The sequence below is a fragment of the Bidens hawaiensis genome, unplaced genomic scaffold, assembly GCF_021521415.1.
Source record: "Bidens hawaiensis isolate Kalapana, Puna unplaced genomic scaffold, B.hawaiensis_p1.1 tig00005523_1, whole genome shotgun sequence".
In the NCBI taxonomy this organism is placed as follows: Eukaryota; Viridiplantae; Streptophyta; class Magnoliopsida; order Asterales; family Asteraceae; genus Bidens; species Bidens hawaiensis.
Genome location: NW_027491356.1, coordinates 426,458 through 440,124, shown reverse-complemented (window position 1 = coordinate 440,124; position 13,667 = coordinate 426,458).

Genomic DNA, 13,667 nt, shown 5'->3' with positions numbered 1-13,667 from the left:
TTTTATTTATAAAGGAGACACAAATATCAGTTATTTCTTTAATGTGAGTTGGTTTATAAATAAAAAGTTCAACATATATATGGATGGCCTGTGTGATATGCTTGCACAGTTTTGATTAGGGATTAGATCGGTATTGTACCTGTACCAATACCGAAAGTACCAATACCGAATTTGAGAAAAAATGGGTACCGAATACCGTACCGAATAGATCAGTTCGGTACCGACACGGTACCGGTATTTCGGTAATTTACCGCTTCGATACCGCTTTAACATTTTATCTTTCTTCAGTAATCCAAACTAGCGTTTTATTTCTTTTTGCAACACAAAGTAAAACCATTTTTAGATGTATTGCGTGGGTCAAAACTTCCCATTTTTATTACTCATTGATTATTGTTAATTTATTGAATTTTTTTTTGCTCTTGTGATAAAAAAATTACAAAGTGGCAACACTTATATAAATCTCTTTAGATTGTTCTTTCATCTTTAAGCTAGCTGGTGTTTTGAAATCTTGAATGATAATGCTTTAACTGTGTAATTCGTTGCTTTTCAAGAAAAAAAAACTAAGGTTTGAAATATTAATTACGAATGAAATATAGATAATTAGATACTCTGATTAAAATTCCCTTAAAATAGATAAATACAATTAGTGATACTTTTTAAAATTCAATCAAGGATCCTTAAAAAATCTCTAAACATATCTTATATAAATTCGGTACCAACACCGATTTTTACCGCAAAGTACCGATACCGGTATCGCTAATGATCGGTCGGTACGGTAATGGTACGGTACCGATACGATATCGGTATTCAGGAAAAAAAGCTCATCTCTAGTTTTGATCATATTTTTAAGAATTATAGATTTAGTCACCACTATTTATAAAAATGTAACGCCATTTTGTTCTTCTATCACTAATCAATAACTTGGAAAAAATATTAGATTTAAGGTTTCTCAGAGGTTGAGTTTATACGTGCAATACAATTCTTAAATCTCAAACATCAACATAAAAGAAACTTAACTATCTCATACAAAGTCAAACATGGAAACCGGTACAATAACATTTTCTTGAATTCGAAATTAAACAACTAAAGTTTGACTACTATGGATGTTAGTCTTCAGCCCGGATAAACCGATCCAAATGCAAATCAATCCTTATTCCTACCTTAGTTGACATGTCAACCTGATGTGCATACAATAAGCAAGTCTCGTTGAGTGAGTACTAGCTTTAAAAAACCTATATACTACATTTATAGGCTCGGCTATAGAAAATAACTTCAATCATATCATACATACATAGATTATCGACATACATGCATCCATGCATACATACATACACATACACAAATTAAAATCAAGTAACAGTTTAACATAACCATATCATACATATTTATATGTATGTATATGTGTGATAATGTGTATATGTATGTAATATGTGGATGTATATCAGTATATGTATAGCTCACATAAAGACAAACTACACCAATGCCCGTCGTCATCATGCATATATATATATAACTTTATATGTCAAATTAGATTGAATTTCAAAATGGTACAGATAAATTACAACATTTGAATCTGTGATATGACAAGTTCATCTTCTACATAATTTTTCAAAACCACAATTAATGCAGGGATTTATTTAAGCAAAGATTTTAGTCGTCAGTGCATTTGCAAGTGTATGGCTCTATTTATGGATCGAGACACCACACTTTGTTTAGGTAGTTAATGACTCGCCACGCGTCATTGGGGTCACCTCAGACAAACAAGAAGAAAACATTCGGTGATGGACTATTCAACTCTGTTTACCTAGGTGATCTACCGTGCATTAATGGGTAGATCACACACAAAAACGAGCACTTTAAGACCACATCGACTGTACATATAAATAAGTGATATTTTAATTTCGAGACTATCAATTCCAAAATTTTAATCAACAACGAGGTTATAAAAATGGAGGCTTGGGCGGGGAACAGAAACGATTAGGAAATCAAACCAACATTCCATTTGCAATTTAAAAAGAAATTAGTGTGGTCTATATAGACAAAATTATTGTTGAAATCTTCACGAGACAAAATCTAGCGATTTATGGAAAGTTAACCATTTGCGAGCAACTTTGTATTGTTGGAAATTGTAAAGTTTTCGACGGATGAACCGTTGCAGCGGACAAATGATTGGGAATCAAATCTAAAATAGTCTGCCATGAGACATTAGTTGTTTCTTTACACTGACGGGTATCAAATCATCATAACTCACCAACAGCTTATATTAACATGGATTTTGACGTGTCTATCAATAATCCGTGAGTGAGTTTTTGATGGTCGTCTCTTGCGGATATTTTCCGTTAGTGATTTTACGGTTTTCTAATAGTGGGAGGGTGGCATAGAAGAAGGGCCGGGTACTTTATTGGTATTTTTCTTTTTCATCTGAAAATTTGGATATTTAATAAGAATGCTCTACAATTTAAATTATTTTTTTATTAAACTTGTAAGGCATGCATAAAATATGAACTTTCTTGTACTTGAAAAAAATATAGATCAACAATAACATCTTTGTTTTATTCAACCTGTTTAACTATTAGCGTATTGATTTTTTTTTTGGTGTGACAATGACTAATTAAGACTTAAAAGTAGGTAAAGTCACAACTCACAAGATATTTCTAAATGAAATGCATATGAAGGTTGAATCCTTGTCTAAAGTAAGAAAAATTTAGGTTCCTGCAATCTATAGATCTATATGGACTACCAGAAAATTTGCATTGTTAATAGATTTAGCAACTAAAATTGGTTGGTAAATTTGTATCACCTTTCAATAAATCTCTTTAAGTTGTGTTCTTAAGTTTAATAAACGAAAAAGAGAGAAAGGAAACAAAGGAGGAAAAAGAAAGAAAGTGAGGAAAAAAAAAAGATAATTTAACTTCTTGTTTCAGAATTCAGTGAGAAAAACAGAAGGAATTTAAAGACTTTTGAAGGGAATTAGAACGTACAAAGAAATATTACTATCTCCAAATACTTTATCTTGAAAGAAAGTTAGGAGAGAAAGTTATTAAAAGTTTTTTTTTTCTTCATTTATTTCTATTTCCTGTAATCAAAAAAATTTAGAGACACGTGTATATGTTTTCTATTTTCCTTTCATTTCTTTACAATGGTTCCAAATTTCTCATCTTAAAAAGGACTCTTTAAATAATATTCAAGTTATAAGTGTCCCAAGCAATGGTAACAAACAAAATAGGGCAATGAACATTAACAAATTAATGAATAATTAAAATTGTTTATTTGTAATTTGTCTACAAAGCATATACCCATTATCCAAAATAATAATAATAATAATAATAATAATAATAATAATAATAATAATAATAATAAATCTGGCTCCTAGTTTATACATCATGCATAAACATATAGTATATATTACTATGTAACAATACTAATATAATGTATATGATAGAAATATGACAAGGGAAATCAAAGATGATATAGGGATTTGCTAAACGTATTCACTACTCTGGTTTTTTATCGAATACTTCTCTATATATGTGTCTGTACACATGTATACCACCTCTTTTACATGTGACAATTGAGATAAAGCCAGGTACACCCTATTATACAGTTACCGATTTGACGATTAAACGCTTATTACGTAACGAACGAACGATTAACCGAACGGGTCTGGTTATGACCCAGATATCCCGGGGGTGCATCTATAAGTGATATACGATTAATATAAGCTAATATATTAGTATTATGGCCTTAGTTCGATAGTAAACAAGTTAAATGAAAACATGCACGTTTAACTACTCGCTATTGATTTAAACGCGAAACATAGTTACAAACCAAGCATTGTATCCTCCGTTAAGCCGAAAAAGTCTTACCAGACACTTAATTGAAATGTTTTAAGCGATCCGTGAAAATATTTTCGAATTTTACAAACGTATAATATGTTTTTATAAATTTACACAAAAATAGCCGAAAAACACTCGTTTTGGCACTTTTTGACGCATCCGATATATTTTTCGCGCCAAAAAACGAATCCAAAATAAATTTGGACTTGGGTTTTCACGTTTGGGCTTACAATTCAGCAACTTGGGCCAAAATGGGCCCAAAGGGTGTAACATCACGAAAATTTTGGACAAATTTTGACAAATAATAAAGTTAAAGGACTAAAAATATTCATGGTATAAGTAATGGGTAAAAAAGGTAAATAATGAAATAAGCTTATATTAAGGAATGGAGTAAGGAGACTCCATCCCACATCAGAGGAAGGAGAAAATATAAAGCATTTTATAAGGAGAGAACATTACATGATAGTGTTCTTATGTGGCCAACCATTCTCCTTAGTCCTAGCGGAGGGTGCGAAGCACCCGACACGCACACGCACGGGCACGGGTGAAGGGCAATGGGCGCAATGTGGCGCGCTTTGCACGCTCGAATCGCTAAGAGCCGCCTTTGTATTTTTGGATGATAAGACGAAATCAAGATATGGCAAGTTACCAAAAGATCAGGGACCATAAATGAACCGAATTGAAGTTTTGCATCTTCGCGATACGTGAAGAATCTGAGTTGCATCTTCGCGATACGCGAAGATGCAGGACACGTGGCGACACGTGGCAAGCCTACGTGGCGACTCACTAAGGCTAGTGCATCTTCGCGATAGGCGAAGCAGCTTCGCCATACGCGAAGTTGCAGAAAAATTTCTATAAATAGATCTGCCATGGGGATTTTTCAATCCATCCTCACACACTCCAAAACACATACTTAACCTCGAAAAACGTGCCACGACCCCTATATGTTGATATCCCGACAAGTTTTACCTCGAAATGTGTGCCACAACCCTACCTAAATACTCTCTCGACTTTCCACCAAATAGAAGTATTGTCCAAGTAAAGCTTAGGCATACCTGATATTAAGCCGTTCAAGGTAGGGGTTCTGCCCGATTATTATATTATAAATGACTTAAACCCTAGTCAGGGATATAGCCTGTACCTTGATTTTATAAAGTGGAAATAGATTTCATAAAGTCAAGATTATAGATAAAATAATATTTCTTTATTATATATAAAGAATTTATTAAATATTTCTTATAATAAAAGAAATTTGAAATAAACGTTTCTTCACGAAGAAGAAACAAAAGTTTATAAATGATTAACAAAAGAGAGGACTAGAGGTCCTTATATTTATAAAGAGACAAAATGTCAAGGTAAAGGTTATGCAATCAGACTAAAGGTCTGAAGCTAGATCGTTGATCTAGTACTTATAAAACGTTATTCTCGTACTATAGGTCCGAGGTAACAAGGCTATACAAACAAGTGAAAGAAACCAAACGAGAAAAAAGGTGAATACGTCCAATTTTTTATAAAACAAGTCTGTGAATATTTGCATGGGATTATATCCCTAAATCTTTATAAACAAAAGTAATGCTAGCCCTCAGGCTATTGTATAGTTTGTCTGGATCCTTACATATGTGGGTAGACGGTGGGAACACCGCACCGCACTTGCTAATGCCTCCGTCACATTGGGCCTGACCTAAGTAATGTCCGAGAGGGGATTATCTCGTGTATATTGATAGTTGCTAAGACCTCGATGTTGCGGTATCGCTGAGAGGTTTCAAGTATAAATGGAGGTTTATAATAGTAAATTTAACTTGGTTGTTTCCTAAGCCACGATGGGCCGGGTCATAAGATACCCGAGGGGATAACTAAGTAACTTAACTGTTTTGTGTCAGCGTGTTCACCAGCATGTGTTGCTGACGTATTTTTATAACTGTTTTACAGGTAATGGAGAATATGTGTTTGGAGACGATGGATAGCCGTTAGACAATCTGATGGCTCAATGAATATTTTATTATTAAAACAATGTAAATCATGGTTTTATTATCCAAACACTTTGTATAAATCAAAAGGGTATTTTAAAATCCCGTCTTATGAATACAATAATATTTTAACCAAGTATTCCGTTTTACAACCTTAAACTCTGATATATTTACAAAATAGGTACCAAATTACGAGTGTCACGCCCAGGCCCCGAGCCGGGGTGTGACAAGTGTTGGTATTAGAGCCATCGATCTTAGCGAATTAGGTTTATAAGTATACCTAAGCTTTGATCAGAGATAAGTTTCAATATTTATAATATTATATAAGGATAAGATTGGTTGGTATTCTTTCTTATCCCTTATCATTTTAATCCTTATAGATGTCAGCATTCAAAAAGATGATAGAATCCTTCTATGAAGAGATGAGACAGGCAGGACATCCGGAACCCATCGTTCCTCCTGACGGTGAAAGTGATGACTACTACGCTAACTTCTTCGACCAGGACAGACCCCTCACACCAGTGGTCCCATATGGGAGTCAACCCATTCACTTCCCAGGCACAGAGAAAATGCCTATCAACATTCCGAGCGACCCGCCAACCCCGAAGAATCATCCTTCAGATAAAATGGAGGTTGACCAGCCAGCTAAGTCTGATCCCAAAGAGGGTACCCCAAGCTGGATGCAGATTTACTCTGACCCAAGAACCCCAGTCTACAACCCCACAGATTCTCCTCATTCTGTTTCAGGTCCATCAAGGAGACCCAAGATGAGAGTAATACAACCGGAGACCATTCAGATTGAGGTGAATAAAAGTAATATGGAAGTTGAATAAAAGTAATATGGAAGTTGAACCAGAAGAAGACCTCGAGGAAGAAGTTGAGCCAGAAGAGGAATCGGAAGAAGAACCAGAAGAAGAATCGGAAGAAGACCCGGAAGAAGATCCAAAGGAAGAGGTTTCAAAGGAGATGAGCATTGATGAGAGGAACCCTGAGGTGCAAAACCACTCAGGATGTGACTGTCCACCGAGTATGGGCTGCCAGCAACCATTGTTTCACCCGTCCCCTCATCATGAGTATGTCCAAGCCCTTACCGGCGGTTTTCCACCCTTCACTGGTGTCGTTCCAACCATCTCGGAATAAGCAAAGGAAATCAGGCAGCAAGAAGAGGCTGCGGAAGTTTTTCACAACATGCCATTTGAATCCAGTCCACCACCGCCGTATCCAAGGAACCATTATTACGTAGTCATGATGGGATACCGTGATCCACCGCCCCAGTACGGATATCCAAGTTTCATCCCTCAGTCCCAAGAAGAGCATCTTGATCGGGCATTACATGAGACTGATGAGTTGAGAAAAAGGTTGGCTACGGAAAGTAGCAAGAAGAAGAAAGTGGAAAAGAAGTTACTACACAAGTGTAGTAAATTGAAAAGAGTAATCAAGAAATACATGAAGGATTGAGAGTCCCGCTTTGTTGTACTCGTATCGTCTGTTCCCGCTTCAGTTGTAGTTGCGTCGTTTGTTCCTTGTTCCGTCGTAGTAGCACCGGTTGCTAGAATAAGTCTGTTGTACTTATGATGGTATCATTGTTCCTTAAGTTCATGATAATAGGAGTTGTCGTTGTCATAATGTACTCCTATTTGTGATATAAATAAAAACTCTTAGTAATGAGTCAATTTTCTTATGATTTCAGAATGTCAAAACAAAATAATCCCTCTCAAAATAAAGAAGCTTCTAAAAGCGACAAATCAAAAACCGAGCATGCTCATGGAAATCATGAGCAACTAATAACCAAAATGCAAGAAATGATTAATGCCATGAATACATTATTACCCACCTTAAAAGAAAAATCCGTCCACCAAAGTGAAAATCGACAACCCAGTAAGTCTGTCAAATCCAAATCCCGTCCTAATCCTACCCCTCAAAACGAAGGAAGTGATCAGGGATCAACTAATGGTGAAAAGATCCATCAAACCTTTAAGAAAAAGTTGCGAATCAAAGGTTGTGTGTTTAAAGACTTTAAGAATTGTGGGCCGAAAGAGTTTTATGGCGACAAGGGTGCCATAGCCGCCATAAGATGGCTCGAAGAAATGGAATCAATTGTCATAATAAGCAAATGTACTGAGGAGGAAAAGATTCAGTACACGACACAGATGTTTAAAGGGGAAGCCTTAGAGTGGTGGAACACTCTGTTGATGGCAAGAGGAAGAAGAACCATGTATCAGTTGACATGGGAGGAGTTTAAAGGTCTGGTTGTGCAGAAGTATTGTCCGATGCATGAGACTGACTTAGTCCAAGCCAAGTTTCTGAATCACAAGGTAGTCGGCACCAATCTGAGAGACTACAATACCAAGTTCCACGAATATTGTAGACTTGTGCCACAGTTGGTGACACCTGAATCAAGCAAGGTAACCCGCTACATATGGGGTTTACCGAGAGAGATACGAGACATGGTGAGGTCTTATCTACCGCAGACAGCCGAATCCGCCATGGAACTGGCTGGTTATTTGATGAATGGTCTGATCCTCAAAAAAGAAGAGGAAAAGAAGGAATATTCGACGAATGACAAGAAAGGAAGAGGAAATAACCGTTTCAAAGGAAAAGATATGGATAGGAGAAGACGTGGTTTTAATTCCAACTACCTGTTATGCAGGATTTATAAGAGGCATCATCTGGGTCGATGCCGGTTCGCAGTGTCTACATCCATCATCTGTGATACATGCAAGAAGCCAGGACATGCCACTGCTGATTGTTGGAAGAACAAGATGACTTGCTTCAACTGCAAGGAAATGGGACATCTTAGCTTTGAATGTCCTAAAAAGAATGTTGCTGGGAGTGGAGGTATTGGAGGTGCTGGGGGGAGCGGCACCAAGAACGAAGGAAAGAAGGGGAATGCTCGAGTCTTTTTACTCGACACCCAGAAGGCCGCCAACATACCGGAAACCATCACCAACGTTTACGCAAGAGTTTTATTTGATTCTAGAGCAAATCAAAGTTTTATAGATTATAAGTTTTGTAGTCTATTAAACGAACCTTTAAGAAAATTAAATAAAACCATAAACGTTGAGACGGCCAATGGTGAGATAGTTAAAATTTCCGAAACCTTAGAAAATGGAAAGATCTTGTTGGCAGGCTACGTCATCCCTGTACAATTACTACCCATAACATTAGACGGCTTTGATATAGTTCTAGGTAAGGACTGGTTATCCGACAACCATGCTTGTATCATTTGTAATAAGAAAACTATAGAACTCCAAGCCCCTGACAAGCGAACAATTCAAAATCGCGAGCGAAAAAGACACTGGTCATGTTAGCATAATCTCCATGATGAAGGCTAACAAATTTTTAAACCAAGGATGTTTAGCATTTATGGCTTATGTGACGAAAGAATTTAAACCAAAGGAAATCAAAGACGTACCTATAGTATCTGAATTTCTGACGTCTTTCCAGATGAACTTCCAGGAATTCCACCCAATCGAGAAGTTGAATTCAGAATAGACTTAATGCTTGGAACAGCTTCAATAGCCAAATCCCCTTATCGTTTGGCTCCAACAGAAATGAAGGAATTAAAGAAACAACTGGATGAGTTGTTAGAGAGAGGATTTATTCGTCCAAGCTCATCACCTTGGGGAGTGCCGATATCGTTCGTCAAAAAGAAAGATGGTTCCTCGAGAATGTGTTTGAACAAAGTAACTATTAAGAATCGATATCCGCTACCTAGAATTACGACCTATTCGATCAATTGCAAGGAGCGAGTTTCTTTTCGAAAATAGACTTACGTTCTGGATACCATCAGTTGAAAGTTTAGGAAGAAGATATTCCGAAAACAGCCTTTCGAACAAGGTATGGACATTATGAGTTCACAGTAACGCCATTTGGACTCACTATTGCCCCAGCCGCTTTCATGGGCATGATGAACCGAGTTTATAAGCCTTATTTAGAAAATTTTGTAATCGTATTCATCGACGATATACTTATTTATTCTAAATCAGAAGAAGATCACAAAGTTCATCTTCGGATCCTTTACTTGAATTACTCCGAAACGAGAAGTTGTACGCTAAATTTTCCAAGTGTGAGTTCTGGCTACATGAAGTGCAATTTCTTGGTCACGTTGTTAATGCAAATGGAATTCAAGTGGACCCCGCAAAGATAGAAGCAATAGCTAAATGGGAGATTCCTAGATCGCCAACCGAGGTTCGAAGTTTCCTAGGTTTGGCTGGATATTATAGAAGATTCATTAAGAACTTCTCTCGTATAGCGGTTCCCTTAACTTCATTAACTCGAAAGAATGTTAAGTATGAATGGGGAATCAAGCAACAAGAAGCATTTGATTTACTCAAACAAAAGCTTACGAATACACCTATACTGGCCTTGCTAGAAGGTATAGAAGACTTCGTTGTATTTAGTGACGCATCTCATTCAGGTTTATGTTGCGTACTAATGAAAAGAAAGAAAGTAATAGCTTATGCTTCTCGACAATTGAAAGTACACGAAAAGTATTATACAACTCACGATCTAGAGTTAGGTGCCATAATTTTTGCTTTAAAATTATGGAGTTACTATCTCTATGGAGTCAAATTTATCGTGTACACTGATCATAAGAGTTTAAAACACATCTTTGATCAAAAGGAACATAACATGTGTTAAAGAAGATGGATGGAAACTTTAAATGATTACGATTGTGAAATCATCTATCACGAAGGAAAAGCAAATGTTGTAGCTGATGCATTGAGCCGAAAGGAATGTGAGAAACCCAAAAGGGTTCGAGCTTTGAGATTAGAACTACAAATAGATCTATCGAACAAATCAAGAAGGCTTAGAAGCAAGCAATTGAAGAAAATAATATCTCCGAAGAGAAGCGTAACGGCACCATTGATTCTTTAGTAAAAGGAGACGACGACATACTCAGACTTGGGAACCGAATCTGGGCACCGATTATTGGTGATTTACGTGAAAAGATCATGACTAAAGCTCATAAATCAAAGTATATGATGCATCCCGGTAGTGATAAAATGTATCGAAATCTTAAACCGAACTACTGGTGGAATGGGATGAAGAGAGATATTGCTTTATATGTTGCTAAATGCTTAACATGTTTACAAGTCAAGGCAGAACATCAAAAGCCTTCAGGTTTGCTCCAACAACCTGAACTTCCTGTATGGAAATGGGAGATGATAACAGTGGATTTCATTACGAAACTCCCTAAGACTACCCGACAGCACAATGCTATTTGGGTAATCGTTGATAGGTTAACCAAATCCGCTCACTTCTTACTTATCAATGAATCTTATTCTATGGATAGATTGGCACGAATTTACGTGAACAAAATTGTAGCATTGCATGGTGTGCCATTATCTATCATATCTGATCGAGACAGTAGATTTACGTCTCATTTCTGGAATAGTTTCCAAAAAAAAGCGTTAAGAACTCAATTGAATCTTAGCACTGCTTATCATCCTCAAACTGATGGGCAGAGCGAAAGAACAATTCAAACACTTGAGGACATGCTCCGAGCTTGTGTGATCGATTTAGGCGGATGTTGGGATGATCACCTGCCTCTGATGGAATTCTCGTATAATAATAGTTACCACACAAGTATTCAAGCTACACCATTTGAAGCTTTATATGGACGAAAATGTAGAACGCCTGTATGTTGGTCTTAAACTGGAGACTATCAAATATCTGGACCCGAAGTAGTCCAAGAAACGACGGATAAAGTGATACAAATCTGTGAACGACTTAAGACGGCAAGAGATCGACAAAAGAGTTATGCAGACGTCCGCCGTAAGCCGTTGAAATTTCAAGTAGGTGATAAAGTATTACTAAAAGTATCACCATGGAAAAGTTTTGTACGATTCGGCAAGAAAGGAAAGTTAAGTCCACGTTTCGTGGGACCATTTGAAGTACTAGAACGAATCGGTACTGTTGCTTATCACTTACGATTGCCAGAAGAGGTGAAAGGAATACACGATGTATTTCACGTCTCTAACTTACGTAAATGTCTGGCTGATGAAACTTTAGCCATGCCTTTAGAGGATGTCGAAGTCAATGAAAACCTAAAATTTGTAGAACAACCCCTACAAGTTGAAGATTTCCAAGTCAAGCAACTTAAACGTCGAAGGCTGAAGTTAGTTAAGATACGATGGAACTCTCGAAAAGGACCCGAGTTTACTTGGGAGTTAGAGTCAGAGATGAGGAAGAAATGCCCACATCTGTTCGAGCAAATCTCGACGACGAGATTCATTCTAAGGTGGGGAGAATGTAATATCACGAGAATTTTGGACAAATTTTGACAAATAATAAAGTTAAGAGACTAAAAATATTCATGGTATAAGTAATGGGTAAAATAAGGTAAAGAATGAAATAAGCTTATATTAAGGAATGGAGTAAGGAGACTCCATCCCACAACGGAGGAAGAAGGAAATATAAAGCACTTTATAAGGAGAGAACATTCCATGATAGTGTTCTTATGTGGCCAACCACTCTCCCTAGTCCTAGCGGAGGGTGCGAAACACCTGACGCGCACGGGCACGGGTGAAGGGCAACGGGCGCAATGTGGCGCTTTGATGGCGCACTTTGCACGCTCGAATCGCCAAGAGCCGCCTTTGTATTTTTGGATGATTAGACGAAATTAAGATATGGCAAATTACCAAAAGATAAGGGACCAGAAATGAACCGAATTGAAGTTTTGCATCTTCGCGATACGCGAAGAATCTTAGTTGCATCTTCGCGATACGCGAAGATGCAGGGCACGTGGCGACACCTGGCAAGCCTACGCGGCGACTCACCAAGGCTAGTGCATCTTCACGAAACAACTTTGCCATACGCGAAGTTGTAGAAAAATTTCTATAAATAGATCTGCCATGGGGATTTTTCAATCCATCCTCACACACTCCAAAACACATACTTAACCTCGAAAAACATGCCACGACCCCTATATGTCGATATTCCGACAAGTTTTACCTCGAAATGCGTGGCACAACCTTACCTATCGACTTTCCACCAAATAGAAGTATTGTCCAAGTAAAGCTTTGACATACCTGATATTAAGCCGTTCAAGGTAGGGGTTTTGCCCGATTATTATATTATAAATGGCTTAGACCCTAGTCAGGGATATAGCCCGTACCTTGATTTTATAAAGTGGAAATAGATTTCATAAAGTCGAGATTATAGATAAAATAATACTTCTTTATTATATATAAAGAATTTATTAAATATTTCTTATAATAAAAGAAATTTGAAATAAACGTTTCTTCACGAAGAAGAAACAAAATTTATAAATGATTAACAAAAGAGAGGACTAGAGGTCCTTATATTTATAAAGAGACAAAATGTCAAGGTAAAGGTTATGCAATCAGACTAAAGGTCTGAAGCTATCTAGTACTTATAAAACGTTATTCTCAATCGCTGAGAGGTTTCAAGTATAATTGGAGGTTTATAATAGTAAATTTAACTTGGTTGTTTCCTAAGCCACGATGGGCTGGGTCATAAGATACCCGAGGGGATACCTAAGTAACTTAACTGTTTTGTGTCAGCGTGTTCACCAGCATGTGTTGCTGACGTATTTTTATAACTATTTTACAGGTAATGGAGAATAGGTGTTTGGAGACGATGGATAGCCGTTAGACGATCTGATGGTTCAATGAATATTTTATTATTAAAATAATGCAAATCATGGTTTTATTATCCAAACACTTTATATAAATCAAACGGGTATTTTAAAATCCCGTCTTATGAATATAATAATATTTTAACCAAGTCTTCCGTTTTACAACCTTAAACTCTGATATATTTACAAAACAAGTACCAACTTACGACTGTCACGCCTAGGCCCCGAGCCGGGGTGTGACAAAGGGGCCCCAAAACC